We start from the raw sequence: 19,292 nt of genomic DNA on the forward strand, positions 1-19,292 counted from the left end.
AAACGAAAAATCATTGGAGATAACATTTTTAAAATATAAGTCATTCATACTTTAAACTGGCAATACCACATTAGGTCTGTTGGCGTTAGGTGAATAGTTATCAATGTGTTTGTTTGTGTGGAGGAAGAGTTTGAGGCCTTGTGCAGAAAAGACTGAATGTGTGAATGCTAGCTAGATATGTACACAAGGCTCTCATAATGTTTTGTTTTCATCATTTGCATTATATTGTCATGGCTTACCTGTTCCTAAGGAGAAAAAAAAAACATTAAAGCAATACAGTTACAGTAAAAAAAAAAAAAAAGTGTTTGAGCCGTTGCCATTTTTCCTGTTTTTCTTTTTATGTCTTTTTATTTGCAGTCATTGATGATGGTTAGAACTATTTACCAATCAAAACATTTATTAAAGGTTTGATAAACCTGTCGGTTTAGGGTTAATGAATATAAACTTGGTTCAGGCACCGTAGCCTTGAACTAACATGTCAGAGCACAGCTACATGCTGTAGCTAGGAGCTGCAGGGGACGTTGACATCAGCACGTCTTCAACACGCAGCAGTACACACCATATGGTACACGCAGAACAAATACCACCTTTTTTTCCCTCTCAATATCTCGTCTCTTTCTCACTCTCCCCTTTCTCTCTTTTACCCTTGCACTCTTTCCCCACGCCTTCCCGTCTTTTCCTCAGTCTTTCTCTCGCCTCTCTTTATCTCTGTTTTCTTTCTTACCCACCTTCTGCTTCTCTTCCTCTCTTTTTCGCAGACTCCCTCAGTCTTCACTCTCGGGCAGTGTGACGCTGTGATGAAAATCTTTGTATGTGTCTGTGTCGTATTCTCAAACCAGCTCTATCAGGGAGTCAGGTGGCTGAGCGGTAAGGGAATCGGGCTAGTAATCTGAAGGTCGCCAGTTTGATTCCCGGCCGTGCCAAATGACGTTGTGTCCTTGGGCAAGTCACTTCACCCTACTTGCCTCAGGGGAATGTCCCTGCACTTACTGTAAGTCGCTCTGGATAAGAGCGTCTGCTAAATGACTAAATGTAAATGTAATCTCGGGAAGCGTAAACCTTGTGTGATCCCTAAACCCTGTTAGAATTGTTCTGCAGTGTAAACCACACTCATACTCAAGCTTGAGTAGCCCAAGTCATACTTTGTTTTGGGAAAGCTTCTAATGGGTGCCTTTCATTTAGTGGTGTAACTTAAAGCAATCATTTGATATTGTAAAATGGTTCATTGACTTGTATGTCCTGTAGACTAGTGTTTGTTTCTCTCATACTCTCTTTATTTCCGTACTTTTGATTATTAATTCATCAGTTTCTCTTTACTGCCACCATCTCTCGATTGTAACTGAGTGCACCAGCGCATGAAGAAATATTTTTGTCAAGCAACCTCTATCTGAGGTGGGCTGTTGTGGAAGAAAGTTCTGTTTCCACTGGAACTGTGTGGCTCTCAGTTAAGGTTCTGGGTTCATAAGTGTCAACCAGCTAAATGGAGATTATTTAACAAACACCTCAACGTACAAATGACCAGTGCAGACACACAGCATTACTAGAAAAGTTTCACTGAGGCCTGAAAGTCAGAGGATGGTGTTTATAGTGAAAAAAGAAAAACAAAGATAACAGACAGCCAATAGGTGTTTGTTAAACAACACTAAGATCCAGGGCCTTGCATTACAGTAAGTGTTATTCAATAGTTGCAGTAACAGTAAGACTGTAGTGTTTCCGTTACCAATCATGCAGAAGCAGAGAAATCACAGTAAGAATACAGTATGTATGTGAATGGTTTAATCTCATGAAATAACTAAGACCCGTGGTGTTTGTTGCTACCATGGGGGATGTCAATAATTACTAAATACTACACTACTCGTTAATAGTCACTGGCCCACTGCTATTAACAAATGTATTGCTGGTAAGACATCAACATTGGAATTCTAAAAGTTGTGTTTATCTTGGAGTACGTGCATGATGGAAATGAAACAATGTAGCCTACACAATTCACAACACCGTTGTCTGCCATGAAACATTCTGTTTTGTACTTGGGTACGTTTAATACCTATCTACCTGTCCTGTTTAGGGATTGTGTGATCATTTAACCATATGTAGACTGGGCCAGCGTGTTCTTGTTTTTCTGTTTCTGTTCTGAGCCTGAATCGACAGCCATGAGTTTGTATGCCTTTCTTTGCTAGTTGTTAGCTATGTTAGTTAGCTAGCGCAGTTGCAATGCAGATGTCCATGGTTGGTGGTGGAGTTAACCTGCTATTGTTCCGATCCATTAACAGCCTGTAGAAAGTGTGAAAGAGTTCAAAATCTTTCTAGGGGATTTTCTCTGCTCGTTGATTTATGAGGTACCAACATTCAAATAAGCTCTCCTTGCTTCAAAAATGTTCACATTTCAATGTATGATATATCACTTGAAAGCTTGCACTTTCATGATCTGTTAAAAACTGAAAAATGACCATGACCTACATGCAGACATCTGTCACGAATGCGCGCAGCCAAAGTGCACTTCACTCCAGACTGGTCCATCCAGAATAAATTATCTCTGTGAGGAGGTAACTGTGAAGCCATCCATGAAGGGTAAAGGTTATGGTAAGGGGTTTGATATCCACTTCGGACATCTTACTAGGTAGGTAACTACCGACTTTTATATGTAAACGTTGTGAAAATGGTAGAGGTTTAACACTGATATTCAAAGTATGTGGAGCTCTGATTAAATACAAGGTCCGAAATGTTGTCAGGAAAGTTTCCAATTTGACATGTGTTCGAATTTGCTAAGTGTTTTTTAGGGCTCCAGAGAATGGTACGAGCGAGGACTTGTTGTAGCGGTCTTCTGCGGTTCCTTGGTTTTTCACGTCAGTGAGATGGGCCACCTGTAACAACATCTCTCTTTAAATGGAAAAGCAGACCTGTCCTGTAGGGGTCAGTGGGCTGTATTCATGCAGGGAAAATGTAAAAGTGGGTGTGTCTGTCTGCATTTAAGATTGTTACAAGGGGTGTACTGTAGTATGGAGAATTGCATAAAGAGAAGACCCTTGACTGTGACCACTCACCCACAACTTAGATGGCACGCTAGTGGTAACCGCTGCTAAAGACTATGCAGACAGTGATGCTAATGATAATGGTTACCTTCATTAATGCTATTATCGTCAGCGTGTAGGCGTGTGCTTGAGAGAACAACTGGGGGATACGCAGAACATTCCGGTCGGCTTAAGCCGCGAAGTGATGCCTGAGAGACAGAGACGTCTCCCATCGTCTCTGCAGGCGTGAAGTCAAATGCAAGGTTGAACAACATGGCCATTAGAGCGACCTGCTGTCATACATGAACAATTAAACATACAGCACCCACGCACAATGCCGCATGATGAGGATCGTGAGAAGCATACCTTTCTATTCTGTGTAGGTTGTGATGGTCATGTCAGGCATACTGTCCTCTCTTTCACACACAAAAACACTCTATGAGCAGGGCTAATATCAACAGTAATATCATGGATGTCTCCCCAGACATTTTAACAGAGAAGGAGGAGTCTGTGTGTGTGTGTGTGTGTGTGTGTGTGTGCGTGTGTGTGTGTGTAGGTGTGTGTGTGTTATTCTTTAAAGACTGTAGCCGGCCACGCTCGTTACACAGGCAGCTGACTGGACACACCTGCAACATCACTCATTTTGACTCTGGGACGTTTTCCGAGGTGTTCAAATGAAATATGTCCCCCTTAAAATGTCCCAGAGAAATGAATGGTTCCACAATGACAGGGTCTGCGCTTCCCACTCAGAACAGCTCAGGGTAATAATAATGAAGGATTTGGTTTTAAATGCAGCCAGACCGTCAGCCACTCATGAAGACATACTGTGCGTCTGGGTGGTTAGGCTAGTGGTTAACTTCGCCACGAGGCAATCTATGAGATCCACAGGATTTGAACCATCTGTGGTTGAGTGCAGTTGTCTCTGTTGTTGACTAAAGAATGGACTTATACCTTGCTCCTCCATATTCCTCCTGCATATTCTAAGTATACTCTACATCCTGGACAAAACTCCCAAAGTCGGATGGTCATCCCTGCTGTCCCCAATTTCCTCCTTTTGATGTATTCCCACTACTCTTACAGAGAATCCTCGCCCCAAAACATTTACTGTGTCGAATCAATCGAGAAACTTTTTTTATGGAGGCTTGCCGTGGTCCTATATATCTACAGGACTCTAGTTGATCTGGCAGCCACATGTGTGACTCTCCCAAAGGTGCAAGCTGGCCACGGCATTTCAAAGTGCTTTTTTCGAATGTACGTCTTTGAGCATCGCAGTTGCACCTTCAAAGGGCACGAGTGCACGTTGGAGTGTTCTAACTTGAGGCAGGTGGGACTCATAAGCTGCTTCATTCCTGGTTTAACCCAGCATGTCCTCATACCTGCACGGCCTTTGGACAGTCTCATGTAGAGCATCGTCAAACTCTTCCCCGTGTACTTGAGGTGAATTTGATTTACCTTGATGTTTGTTCTTTTAGGACTGTTTTCCATTGGCATCAATTGATTGGGCGACAAATTAAACACACCCTTGTTCGTTCGCGAATAGTTCCTGCAAATGATCTTTAACCCAGATCTGTTCATACGGTAACCAAAACAATATTGACCTTTGACCTAATGTTGATGCCCTGATGCCCTCCATGATGTGGATGGGTCCGATTTCAACCTGTAACTCCAGGTCTTATGACTGGGTTCAGATTTAATGCCGACACATCCAGAGTGAAGACTGTAGCATGTATTCTCTCTCCTTCATAACCCATCCGAGTCCACCCACACTGGCTTGAGGCTTGAGTACTGGTGGGTTTATTGTATAGGACAGTTCTCCTGTTCAAATATTTTCATTGAACTTCAGAGACAAAAGTCAAATGATTTGTACTACCTGTGGCTCTGCTTGATAGTGCAAATCACTGTTAAAGATTTTGGGACTCTGTGACCTTGTAAACATGATCTCAACTTCAGCCAGCTGCCCATTAACTGACACATTCCCAAGCAACTATGTGGACATTCTGTGGAACATATGACCTTCACTCACACAACTTCCATGGTTTTGGAAAAACCTGGCCATCTGTGTGTGTGTGTGTGTGTGTTTCAGTGCGTACAGTATGTGTGTGTGTGAATGCTATTGAAGGGCAAATACCTTGACAAGGGAAAGTCACATTCTTATCAGATGGAAAGATCTACTTGTTTGTTTTGGTTTGTTTTTGCTTATGCTCCATACTTTCTTCGGACATTTGCTGCGATGTCCTTTTCTCTTTCAGAAACACAGTGCAGGTGCAGAGATTGTGTGCAAAAGATATGGCTCATCTATTGAATGCGCTCCTACAGCACACAGACAAGGAAATTCATACTGAGGAAAAGACCGGGTTTTGTTCACAAAAGGAAATGTTCACACTTTCATGCTTTGATTGCGTGAGTTATATGAGATCTGGATCCTTTTTCTTCTTCTATGCATTCGCAAGCAGATCCGGTAGGATTTAGCACCATCAAGACCACTACCCTCTCTCTCCCTCCCTCCCTCTCTCTCTCTCTCTCTCTCTCTCTCTCTCTCTCTCTCTCTCTCTCTCTCTCTCTCTCTCTCTCTCACTGGCACCGACCAGCTGTGTCTCTCTGGGGTCCTGGACAGCGTCAACCCACTGACCTGCCCTACATCCTGCCCAGACCTCAGTGGTAACTGGCTCCCCGGTGACTGCTGCCCAGGCGCTGATGTGAGTTCTTTCTGGAACATTTCCTCCCTTCCTTTACTTTGCAAAGCACTTCCTGGATCGTCAAAAGCAATCAAACTTCCATAGCTAGTAGTGCTTTTTTTGTGCTTGTACTTGTGATTCAAAATGCAATCATTTCAACTGAAATGCTGTTGTATTAAGACTTTATTAACAAGGAATTCCCTTGATTTAGATGTCTTCATCCCTAAAAACTGTAGAGGTTTCGTGGCCAAAGCGCCAACAGATCTCTCAAATGTGATTGAGTGCTCTGGGCTGGGGGCTGGTTTTCCACACACGGCAACACCATAAAGCATCTGTCTGGTAGTTGGCCAGGGAGGTGAAGTGGAAGAATGCAAACCATAAAAGAGACAACAAGCTAACTGCAACAGTGGAAAACTGAAGTGTGGATGTTTGAATGCTTCTCAGGATCCCAGTGCACAGTGAGTTCTCTATGACTTGGATAATAGGGGTGTTGGTGTTCCTTTTACTACCTGGGCCCCATGCAGGGGTCTGAGTGCCAATTTTGGATCAGGGTTAGAATCAAAGTCAGTGTCATGGTCAGGGTAAGGGTCAGTCTGGTGAACCAGTGGCAGTGTCTAAGTATTGGTCTGGTTCAGTGTAAGGGTCAGGGTAAGGGTAAGGGTCAGGAACCAGGTCAGGTTATGGGTAATGGTCTGGGTTTTGGTCAGGGTCTGAGTATTGTTTTGGGTCTGGGTATCAGTGTGAGTCAAAGGGTGGGTCTGGGTCTGGGTTTGGGTCTGTTAAGTGTAGATCATGATCTACAATAATGAATATATTATCGCACTGCTCACGATTGTTCAAAATCACTTCCCAGTTTGGCATTATGTGGAAATTTGGCCTGGGATGTTAATAGTGTTGCCAAAAGGCAGTTTCAAAACACTAAAAGCAGCATTGCCTTTCTACAGTTGGCTCTTTTTAAAACGTGTTCAAGTGTTTCTTTCCCTAATTAAGCAACAGTGATGGAAGACTTTTGGATGTGCAACAAGCATGGAAGTCCTCGTTACCACAGCAACAGTAGATGGATTTGTTTTGACTGACCTGACTCTGCAGATGAGGAGTCGTCTCGTCTTACCCCTTATTCCCGGTTTCGGTGTCACTGATCCCTCTTCACACAAACTCATACAAAACCCCGGAGTGTTCTGGAAGTATACACTCAGGACTAATCCAACATGGTTTTAGTTCCCCATAATAACTGTTATTTTATTAAATGACTAATCCTGATCTCTCCTTTTTCTGGAACTCTGCTTTAGTTCTTTGTTGCAGGCCAAATCCAAAACAACCTTGGGACAATTCTCTTTACAGCACACATACAACGACACACACACGGAGACACACTTGAATGTGTTCTTGCATATCCTCACATGACTCTCATTCAAATGTATTGTGTTTTGGACCATTTTCTGTGTTTAATCCTCTCTGGTTAATCCACAGAATTTGGATTTGAACCGACACTCCAAAACTGTCACTCCGCTTGACAACTTTATCCCTAGCATGTCGTCTATGCTTTCCTGCCTCTGGTGCTGCTGGTCGCCTCCAGCACCATTGTGGCATAGTGGTGGGAGCTGTCACAAAGGCTTTGTCATTAAGGAACACTGAGCTGATGGAATCCGTACAACTGACACACCCCAGTGCTCGGATACCCAGCTTTGTGTGTTTGTGTGTGTTTGAGGGAGGGAGTGAATGTGAGTGTGTGTGTGGTGTACATGGTGATGACAGGACAAAACCAGAGTCCCCCCCTCCACCTTATCCACCACCCCCCCCCTTCCAAGCCCCTTTCTGTCCTTCTTAGAAAGACAATAGTTTTCACCCTGGGTGGGGAAGACCTCCAGACAGCAACAACAACATCACAACAAGTAGCCCCAGGAGTCTGGAAACTGTGTTCTCCATTGTTTGGCCGGCCCACAGGAACCCAGAAACTCGATGAACTCTGCTGTTTCAACAGGGACTTGCTCCCATGCATTCCTGTGTAATTCTGTGTCAGGATTGACCTGAGAGAAAGATACTTGATATTTTATCTGAGAAAAGCTTGTTAAGCCCATGGTAGGTTCATTGGCAGTGGGCATTGCCATCAACAGATTGACACAGTTCCTTCGAGGTTTCTGACTGCTTCATAAGCAGCATTTAATATATATGGATCGATCCTTTACTGTTGTCGTAGCTGTAAGAAGTTAACCATTGTCCCTCCTCTTCTTCCCACCTCGAAGCATATAAGCTAAATTGGCCATGTTTAGAATGTTGTCCTAGGAGGGATCAGGAGGTCTCAGGAGCTACAATTCCAGTCTGAGCCCTCCACAAACCTACCTTGAGAAGCAGGGAGAGCCGGCTCCAGGTTCTTGTCATCGTCTCTGCTCCCCTCAGGGTTCTGGTGAGGATCCGCCAATGTGGTCATGTTTGAGTTGGAGAACCCAGCAGAACCCGTCTCGGAAGTGTTGTTTCAGCATGGGACGAGGTGAGGCAAAGGGTTTTGGTGCGGCTTGACTTTGAAAGGGCTTGGCGACCAACTGGCAGACCGGCCAACCAACCGAAACACCCTGCTCGCTCGCCCTCCCGCCCGCCTGCCTGCCTGCCCGCCTGCAACACACATGAAAGGCATTCTTCCTCCTTCTTTCCCATCGTCTCTCCTTTCTTTCCTTCCCTCTTTCTTTTTCCCTCTCTCTTTTCCAGAGGATATCAGCCCACCCTTGTCGAAGGCTGGAAGAGAGTGATGGTAATGGCTTCACCCCTACAGATGTAGTAAGTCTTCACTCACTGGCCAAAGCTGATTCGGTTTGATTTTGCCATTATATGCAGGACAGATTTACTCAGATCCCGAAAACGAGGGAAACAACCATGTATAACATGAACCATAATACTCGAAAGCTAAAAAGACATCATCCTTGCAAATGAAACATCTGCATCAAATCAGAATCCACCCACAATAAACCACAGAGTGAAATTTAAAACATTCCTTGTGGAACCCTCACAGGAGAGACTGCACGTCTGAAGTTGTCGAGTGTTTGTTTTTCCCAGAACTAGATATCATCCGGCCTTTAGGATGAAGTCACCGGTTGGAGGACCCTTCCTGCTCCTCACTCTCCTCTTTTCTCCTTGTCCACCTCCCTTTCTCTCTCTTTCACCCCTTTTCATTTCATTTCTTACACTTTTCATCTCTTACCCTCCACCTTGCTGTCTCTCTGAACCCTACTCTCTGTCTCTGTCTCTGTCTCTCTTTCTCTCTCTCTCTCTCTCTCTCTCTCTCTCTCTCTCTCTCTCTCTCTCTCTCTCTCTCTCTCTCTCTCTCTCACTCTCTCCCTCCCTCTGCCAGGGCATGTAAAGTGAGAAGGAGAAAGGTGTATGAAGATGACAGTACCGACCAGTGGACTAATGTTCAGATGGATGTGTTGCTTATTTGAACTGTCCTGGTATCATATTCTCTGTGTCCATCAAATCCGGACTGAGTTTGACCCCTTAGTTTGTATTTGTTAGGTGGATATTGTGACATTTACAAATCATAACACCTGTAATTTACATTTCATGTTTTGACTGTTATAATACCCTGTCATGTTTGGAGTATTGTAACAGTCAATGCTATGTTTCAACTATTGTAATTCCCTGATCTATTATGTTACATCATTTGATGTGTTATGTGGTGTTATGTGATGTTGTGTCATGATGCGTTATGCTACGTTATGTTTTGTTGTGTTATGTTTCCCAATTCTCCAGGTCATAAATGCTACCAGGCAAGTCATTGCTCAGCGTACTCTAATGACAGGGTACCGTGCGGCAACATATCTCTCACCCAGATGTGTCTCTCCTCCATCCCCCTCCAGGTGCTCAAGGGCCTGACTGGCTCCCATCTGCATAGAAGGTGTATAGACATCTTTGTTTCAATGATGCTGACAAAGAAGGAGTTTATTTTTCTAAAACGACTGTAACTATATAGCACCGTGCAGACAGTGTCTCGCAAAGGCCGTAAAATACGAAGGGTGCCGTGTTGAATATTTTGGGACAGCAGTGGTACATGATGATGGCGATGAAGATGACACTGTTTGTTTGGACGTGAACTGACAATGCTACCAGACATGGATCGATTGCAAAGATAAATTACTTGTCATTTAGGGCACGTTTGATTTGCCTCATTGTTGATTTTCACGTGGCTGATCCATGCTTTTCATTGCCATGTGGCGAGCCAAACCAAGTGCACCTAGGTTTTTGACAATAAATACAAAATGTAATGGACCCAGATCTGCTAGCTATGGCACAGAGGTATGTAGAGCTAAAGCAACTTGAGTGCACAGACAGAGAGTGGTAGGCTGTGTGTGTGTATAGTCTGAAAGTAACAAAGCCAAAATTCAAAATCAAACAAACCCCATATGTGTGTGTATGCAGGGGCGTTTCTACACGGGGGCCTACAGGGGCCAGTGCCCCTGTAAAAATGTCCCTGGCCCCCCTTGTGGCCCCCCTGAGCTGAATTTTTTTAAATTATTTTTTCTACCTTTTTTTCTTCTTTTTTTACACGTTTTTCTTCTTCTAGTAGTCATTTTGAACTGAGGACGAGACATTGCAGCCTTTTTTGCCCCAGTAAATAAAAAGTTAGAGAAACATATCAAGGTATTGAGAGAGTTAAAGAGCTGGAAGAGGGAGAGCCAGAGCATTTTTCATTATTTTAATGTAAAGCAAAATTAAAGTATTTAATGTTTTAATATAATTTGTTTCCGTTTTTAATGTGCCCCTCTGATTAAACACTGGCCCCCCTTGGCCCCCACAGTAAAATTAGTCTAGAACCGCCACTGTGTGTGTGCGTGTGTACACAGTGTATGTGTGTGAGCATGTGTTTGAGTGCATGCCCGTGCCCATGTGGAGTAATTAGGCATGAGTGTGTGTGTCTCTGTGTGTGTCTCAGAGTGTGTGTCAGGGATTGGAAAGTGCTAAACACAGCCCAACTTTGCAAACGTGCCTGAATTGACAAGGAGAACCTGATCATGCAGAGCCTAGAGAGAGACAGGATATGTGTGTGTGTCTGTGGTGTGTGCAGAATACTGTATATGTGTGGTTGTACTTAATTTAAGTGTTGGTTTAGTTAGAGTGTGTGTGTGTGTGTGTGTGTGTGTGTGTGTGCGTGTGTGTGCGTGTGTGTGTGTGTGTGTGTGTGAGTGAGATCAAGAGAAAAGAAAGAAGGAGAGGGTGACAAAGATGACTTTTATCAGCACTGACTATTGTTTTTATGTCACTTAAGAATTAAGTTAGACTAATCATAATTCAACGGTTGCAACCCTTCGCCGAGCTCACACTGTGAGAGTGAAGAGCGGAGAGATGTCTTTGACCTTCTGTAAGACATTTCTCACTGTTCTGAATGATGCAAGACTGTCTCTCTGGGCCAAAGGCATGTTGTTTGTAAAGCCAAGCAGACAGCACTCACGCACGCACACACACACACACACACACACACACACACACACACAGAGACAATGCCGGTGGCTATCCTACTTTCCCAAACTCTGTCCCAACTTCACACTGCTGTAATCCACATCCATTCCTCCATCCCCTCGTCACACACACACACACACACACACACACATATACATAAACACACATCCAGCGCACACGCACACACATCCTCAGCTGATCCATCATTCTGTCACTGGGTACTCAGTCCTCCATCTTCCAGGATGTCCTCCTCTCTATGCTATAATAGTATAATGGCTATTTACCAGCTCACGCCTGAGAGATCACTGTTTATGTACTCTTCTGTGGGGTCTGGGGGGTCGAGGCAACATGTAACTACAATCACTATCTGCTAACAACACACACACTGACTGTTTTCAAAGCCACCCTGTAATGCTGTGTACCCTTTCAACATCCTACTGTACACAGAGGGTTAATGAGTGCATGAGTGAGGGTTTGTATTTGCTGTCTGCACACATCTGGCACATTTGGATCAAAATATGCGGTTGTTGAGACATACTCACTCATTTGAGTACCCCGTTTGGCCAAGTACTTAATGTTTCATTTTTATGAACAAATTAGTAGCCGTGTTGTTGAAATGATTCACCTTGTGTGTCCTGCCAACACCTCCATCAAGATGTCTCCCCTCCTCTCAACATTCAATCCTCAGTCTCGTCACTGCAAAAAGAAATTGTTTTGAGCTTTCTTATGCTTAACAAGTACAGTTGGCTGCCAGTGCAGTGAATGAATTTCACTTGATAAGATTTATTTTAAAACGTTTTTTACTTAAATTGAAGGGTCAGCAATAGACAACCCATTTATACTATAACTGAATCCTACTAGATAAAAAATCGAGACAAGATTACCACACTCAGTTAGATGTACAGTGTTCGCAGTGCTCCAGAGGACTGCAAACTTGCCAGCAACGTGAACTTGGAAATGTTGAGTACCGCAAAGTTTTATGTTATAAATGTCCCTTGTATTTAGAAACTGCAGGATGCTAACTTGCAGATGTTGGTCAATTTGCACAATTAGCTTGTTTCACATAATTTACATGGACAATCTTTCAGCAACTGCTTTGCCTATTTGGACAACACTGAAGCGATTTGGGGGCGTCATTGAGAATGCTAAATCAATTTCCGACTTCAAATACGGGCCATATTTGACCCAGCTTTGCAGCTACAGCCTGATGGCCTGATGACATCCTCTCCTTCCTTCGAGTCCAATCCAAACAAGTTGATCCACACCTGGTGGATCAGGGCAGTCTGCTGTTTTTCAAAATCATAGATGGGCACACTGTTACCATCGCACCGTGGAGGTCTGCTGCACTCTGAAGGAGGAAGTGTCTTCAGTGCTGAGGGGGTGATTTTGGGGGGTGGTGGATATCCGTCAGGATAGGAGGTGGTGTCGCGTCGACCCAGAGAGAGTCTATACAGCCAGGATGGAAAGAGACCGCTCACCCAGATTCTCCACCGTCAATTTGATGTAGAGAGTAGTGCCATCCCATTCCTCCATCTGCAGGTGACATGTGATACCCACCTGCCAGCACCAGTACACCACGAGCCCAAACCCATCTGTGTCGTCGCTGAGAACGTGGACAGTTCAAGCTCTGCGGCTGCATCCAACGAGTATGAGATGAGGAGGACGTCAACTTCGGCATCAGTGACAACATTGTCTGCTCTGCTGATCATCTCGATGTGATCTCCCATGCCGTGTGCACAGGAGCTTGCCCAGCCTCTCTATCGTGTTCTTCATCGCTCTGTCACTCGATAAAGGGGTTGTCTGTGAGAGCTGATGCTCTGTTGAGCTCTCCCCTCTCTTCTCTGCCTCTCCTGGACTTTTGCAGAAACTTTCTCACACCGGTCGAAGATGACAACTGTTTGAGCGATGTAGCGATTAACCTGGCAACCCAAGCCGCAAGTCGATGATGGCTGCACCACAAGGTAGATGAGCTGCGATGCTTTGACAAGTACGACGTCTGGTGGGTGGGGATTGGGAACAAGGATACCAAGACACGAGACGATCTCAGGCTTGTTACCCTTTCTGAGGCCTTAAGCCTTACCCTAATCCAATACTCATCGATGATGGATGCAGGCACCCGGAGTCAAGGAGGGCAGAGAGTTCTTCTCTTGCTCCCAGCACAAGCGGCCAAGCAAGCAATGTCTCAAGTGTAACGGAGTGAGAACCGTGAAACTCACTCCTCAGGTATGTAAGAGGCCACCCGCGTCAAAGAAGAGCTAGCTTTTCTTTGGCGTAGTTGGTAGCGGTCGCGCTTGGCAAGTCGGAGGCCGAGCATTCGTATCCCGTGAGTGGCGAACTACCTTGTCAGATGGAGCGTATGACATATGATCTTCCCATTGACCGTCACTTATTTTGTCTATAAGTTCATTGCCACCACTTCTTTTGACATGGGCACATGAAATCCCCCGGAAAGCAATGAAGAGAGGATGCTCATGTCCTGTCCGTTCATCTTGCACATTCACCTTAACCACCTGGGTGTTGATGAAACGGTGGAGGGTAGTAGTCTCTGCGGTGAGTGGGTGGGAGTTTTCCCATAGTCTTCTCCAGATTTGTGGCCCGTCTTCTGCATCCAACTCCAGCCCTTCTTCATCTTCTTCTTTGAGTCCATTACAGTGGAAGAGTGGGAGAGTGGAGCTAACAGAGTCAAGCTGCGCCCTTCTTCTGGGTTCTTGAAACGCTCAAGTGGCATCTTGGAGAGCATCAGTTCTTCTTTCGGAGCCGGTGGAGTCATCATCTTGGGCCCGGAACGTATCCCAGCTTCGAGCTCTGTCAGGCGGGGTGATTTCAGCGACACAACTCCACCACCAGGAGGGGCTCCTCCAGTGAACAGGAAACATGCTTGATTCTGCCCAAACGGACAGGCCATGGCATGAGTCATGAGGCAACCAGTGGGTGTGAAGCCTATAAGATCAAAACAATCACCCCAACTGTGGACAGAGCTGATGCTCCTCTCCAGTCCCACTGCGTGCGGATACTCATGTCGCTTGGCAGCTGACTTCCAGAACAGTTGGACTTCATTGTAAGTAATGCCAATATCAAGCTGTTGCTGAAACATTGTCCATAGAGGTATATGGTAATGAAGGCCAATAATGCAAATTCTGCTAATTTCCTAACATATTTAGGTTAGTATTTGGCAGTGTCTAAAGGCCAGGGACCCATGCTGTACATTTCTGACATACAACCTTGGGGTAGTGAACCTTTCCGGGCTCATAATGGGGCTTAATAGGCTGGAGAAGAAAGTGGTTGACTAACTTTATCTGCAACTTGCACAGCACTAACTTCAAACTGAAGCATCTATGTGCACTGATAATGTATTGTCTGCGATCACTGTGCAGATTCGCATACCTATATATTCCGAGTATATACCTACACAGCCTACAGTCTCCGACTGTAGGTTGTGCATCCTGTACATTGTCAGTGTTAGATGTGTTAGATTTGACAACCTCCCACTCGTCGGCTGTTAATATGACAGATTGGCCCCACTTCCAGCCAGGCCTGTGCTGTGGAAAAACTACAGTAAACACTGTCTCTGACATACACACACACACTCTAACACATACTATGTGCATGCACGAGTACACAGGAGCTCAAGCATGCCAGCACAGATTTACTCAAAAATAGACACACACACACACACACAATCTATAGCAAAGCAAACAAATTCTTTCAATGGGAAAAGTTGCAGGTACCCATTAATACTGTTCTGTTGGCCCAGCGACTGTACAAGACTCCAGGCGTCTACTGAGGAGGAACCCACTGGCTGTTTGCTTTGGTTGCTACTGGTACCCAGTCTCCCACATGAGGCTAAGGTTTCTCTGCAATTAATAGCAGTCTGTGCTGTGTTTGGCTGCAGAGGAAAACCCTCTGGTTCAGAGAGACCAACTCTGGAGGCTTCCACATGGACTGCGGCAGGAATACTGAGGAGATGACTCACTGTATTGAACCCCTGACCTGTGTGTCCAAATGTGTGCATGTGTGTGTGTGGGGGTGGGATAATTGCCTGGAGTTCAGTTCTGATTGTGTGTGTGTGTGTGTGTGTGTGTGTGTGTGCAGCTCTGGTATCAGCCATGGCCTGTACAGGGCTCAAGAGCTACGGCCCAGGAACCATAACCCAGGATCAGGACCTCAGGATCCAAAACCCAGAATCCATGATCCATGATCCATGACCCATGACCCATGACCCAGGACCTAGAACCCAGGACCTAAAACCCAGAACCTAGAACCCAGGACCCAAAACCCATAATCCAGGACAGATATGTAGTGAAGTCAGGTGAAATCACCAGGCCCATTCTTACCCTAGGTCCAGCCAATAACAAATGTCAGTTTGCCAGCACTGCAGTGGACACCTTTCTTTCTTTTTCTTTCTCGTCTGCTATCCTTATTTCATATCTTTGAATTTCTCTCTACATCGTTCTCTCTCTCTCTCGCTCTCTCTCTCTCTCTCTCTCTCTCTCTCTCTCTCTCTCTCTCTCTCGCTCTCTCTCTCTCTCTCTCTCTCTCTCTCTCTCTCTCTCTCGCTCTCTCTCTCTCTCTCTCTCTCTCTCTCTCTCTCTCTCTCTCACACACACACACACACACACATACACACACGCAGGGACATACACACTTACACACAGTTGATAGAGGAATGAAAAGAGTAACATGAGGATGCCCCAGAATGAGGATACATTTAACATTATGATGGATGATCCTTCTGCTGGCACTGTGTGAGTGTGTGTGTGTGTGTGTGTGGCCAGCAGCTCTATTATATGAGTCTGTTCAAAGGTAATCTGTATCTAGTCTGTCTGCGTAACTGGTAAGCTTTGTACTGGACCAATCTGGGTACAAAGATCCAATGTCAAGAGTCAGTCTCCTTGGAAAGAAAGGTATTTGCCTCTAGGACTTGATGAAAGACAAGTGAGGTAAAATGAAGTGGGCCTATTCATGGCATTAGCGTGATTGCAGAGGAGCATGAGAACAATGCATATCAGTCATGGTGTCTTCGATGACCCCGCCATCAATTCATGACTATTTACGACTGCTCACCAACGGACTGCAGAAGTTTTGAATCCAGCCTCTGCCTGCCTCTCCGAATGTAAACAGGAGACCCTGTACCTTCCAATCTTAGTGTTTATTTACATCAAGTGTTGCTAGGTAACACTTATCACTTGTCAAAACAAACTGGGTATTTCAGTTTAGTGTGTGTCGGGTGGAGGTGGGATGGGGTGGAGGGTTCACAAAGCTGTTATCAACTCCTCTTCTTGTCCCCCCCTCATCACTCGCCATCTCCCCATGACACCGAAAAAGACATGAGGCAACCGGGAGAGAGAGACGGAAAAAGAGAGAGAAGAGGGAGAGAAACAGAGAGCAGGAATGAGAATGACCAAGAATAATAAGAGAGAGAGGGAGACAGAGAGACAGAAAACAAGAAAAACACTCTCCACTGGCCCAAACACACAACATAAGTGTGTCTGATTTATGTGTGTGTCTGTGTGCATGGTTCTCAGTCTGAAAGCACCACACTTTTATTGAGTCATGGCTGGTTGGCAAGGAACCAGCTGTCAGCCTCATTTTGACACATTTTGACAAAGTTGTTGACAAAGGTGTGTGTGTGTGTGTGTGTGTGTGGGTGTGTGTGAGAGAGAGAGAGTACGTGTGTGTGTACATGTGTGCATGTACTCACAAAAATGTGCAAGCACAGTATGGGTTCGTATGTGTATGTCTGTGTCATGGTGTGTGTGCTTACGTGTCTGCGCGTGTGTTGGCGTGAGTGTGTGTGAGATCGACAAACTCAGGCAAAACTCCCATGATGCCTACATCTATGTACCTGACCTACTAAACAGCTGAGGTCAGCACCTGTGATAAGGATCTGCAGCTCCAGTGGAAACCTCTCCTCTCATCCGTTGCTTTTCCTCTTCTCACACCTCACTTCTCCCTTCTCTTGTTCATGACTTCATGTTTATTTCTCACTGTCTAGAGCCCACCTTTCCTCCCCCAAAGGCAGTTGAAAGTTTTGTATTTACAGAGCATTCGTGCATTCTTAAAAATGACTAATGCTAAATCCATTGCTGGAACGTGTTTCAACCTTCAGTGTATTTGCAAACTTTGCAGGAGTCAAATAAACCTAAATGAGAGGTTGAGACTGCTAAGATGACTCTGCTGATGTGTTTATGGTTTTGATTGAAGGGTGTGATGGAGCTGACAAAGGTTGGACTGTTATTGGTGATAACCGGCATCTATAAACCAATAAGCAATAAACTACATCCAACTGTGTATGAATGTGTGTATTTCCCTCCTGTATGTGTGTGCGTGTGTGTGTGTGTTTCTGTGTGCATGTGTGTGTGGCAGAAGGGGTGTGTGGAGGTGCAAGGAAGAGTGGTAGGACAGAGGACATAAAGCATGAGGAAGACAAAAAAAGACAACGATACGAAAACAGAGGAGGCAGTGGAGGTACAGGAGAGGAGGGAAATGCAACTCAGCATTTTCTACCTCATTACTCGAGTTAAGACAAGAGGAAGAATATAAAGATGTTAATGTCAAAGATGATGATGATATGAAAGGATTGACTCTACAGATAAAACATTGTGATTATATCTGAGAAACCCATGTCCAAGACTTGAGGAAGGACATTTTGAATCTTTCATGAAGTGAATGGAGAAAAACTATAGATCATATTTCCAGCATGTTTTAGCCAACTTGAGCATGAGAGTTTGTTTCCATCCATTTTTGTTTTGTATCAACAGATAATACAGTATGCTTCTGTGGTGTCTATGACTGGGAGACAACACAAATATTTAAATGAATAAGAATTTGTTGGAGCAAGAGGACACTTTTTGAAGGTCATCATATAAGAGTTATTCTGACCTAGATAGTACAAAGGAAGCCAATGTCAGCATGGTCCTTCCAAGATGACTTAACCCCAAAACCACATGGGGACTCATTCTGGGAACCCCCCCCACACACACATACACACACACATCCAAACTCAACCATCAGTCATCCCTCCCTGCACCGAGACCAATGGGAAAGGAGCAAGACCGAGGACAGCTCAACCGCAAAAACTGAAAAGAGAGAAAGAGAGATAAATGAAAAAGATTATGAGGACTTTTCAGCGCCTCCGTGGAGAGTTTCTTGGACCCCCTCCACATGTTGGACGAGTCAAGACATGCACGGCCACAGATTAAAAGATTACTCGATTTTTCATAGAAAAGCCATGGAAATTCACCACATACTGTAGTATTTTGAGGAAGCTGTGTTGCTTTGCAAATCAATTCCACCTGATTTACAAAGACACAATCTTGCTTAGACATGCAGTTTCACAACATGGTACTTTTTAAATGGTCCAAATTTGACCATTAAGAAAGTATTCGCCCCAAGGTCCAGTGCGGAGGGAAAAAAAAAACCTCTTTGTAAACTTGACATTGTACATTGACTCATTCATTACCCACATGGGTATCTGATACCTGGCTGAGTGGGTTCACAGCCTGTTCTCTGCACCTGCTTGCAACAGCCATACTGCTGACAGGAGAGGAGAGACTAAGGATCCATGACCAAACCTGCTGAGCTCTCCTGTCTGGGTCTGATGTCAGGTCCTCTTGTCTTCTCTTATCTCTTTATCCCTCCTTCCTCTTCTTGTCTCCTCTGTCCTGCCTTGTACTCTCCTACCCCTCATTATTTCCTTTCTGCTCCTTTTCCTGGTCATTAACTATAAATAGACTTGTGTGTGTGTTGGTGGGGAAGTGGGGTGGGATTTACAGTGTCACCATAACTGAGTCAGAATGCAAGGAAGTCTGTTAGCTTCCATCAGCTAATTGCTGTTCTTCCCTCGTAGAACATGAGATAAAGTTGCATGTTATGTGTTATGTGAAAGACCTGCTTCCACACAACGTGGCAACATTATTTGAAGGAGAGAGAGAGAAAGAGAAGGGGAGAATGAGAGAGAGGGTGTTGAGGAGGGAATGTGTGTGAGAGAGAAGAAAGTAGAGTGACTGCAAGAGAGAGATAAAGAGAGAGAGAGACAGAGAGAGAGAGCGAGGGATGTGGGGGGAAAGGGAGGGAGGGAGAGAAGCAGATGTGTAATAACCTCTGCAACCTCAGCAGATTTCCATGGAGCGATGTAGCGTCCTGTTTTACAGTAAAGGCTCAG

The sequence above is a fragment of the Hypomesus nipponensis genome, chromosome 12 (assembly GCF_054491055.1).
Source record: "Hypomesus nipponensis isolate SF chromosome 12, ASM5449105v1, whole genome shotgun sequence".
Classification (NCBI taxonomy): Eukaryota; Metazoa; Chordata; class Actinopteri; order Osmeriformes; family Osmeridae; genus Hypomesus; species Hypomesus nipponensis.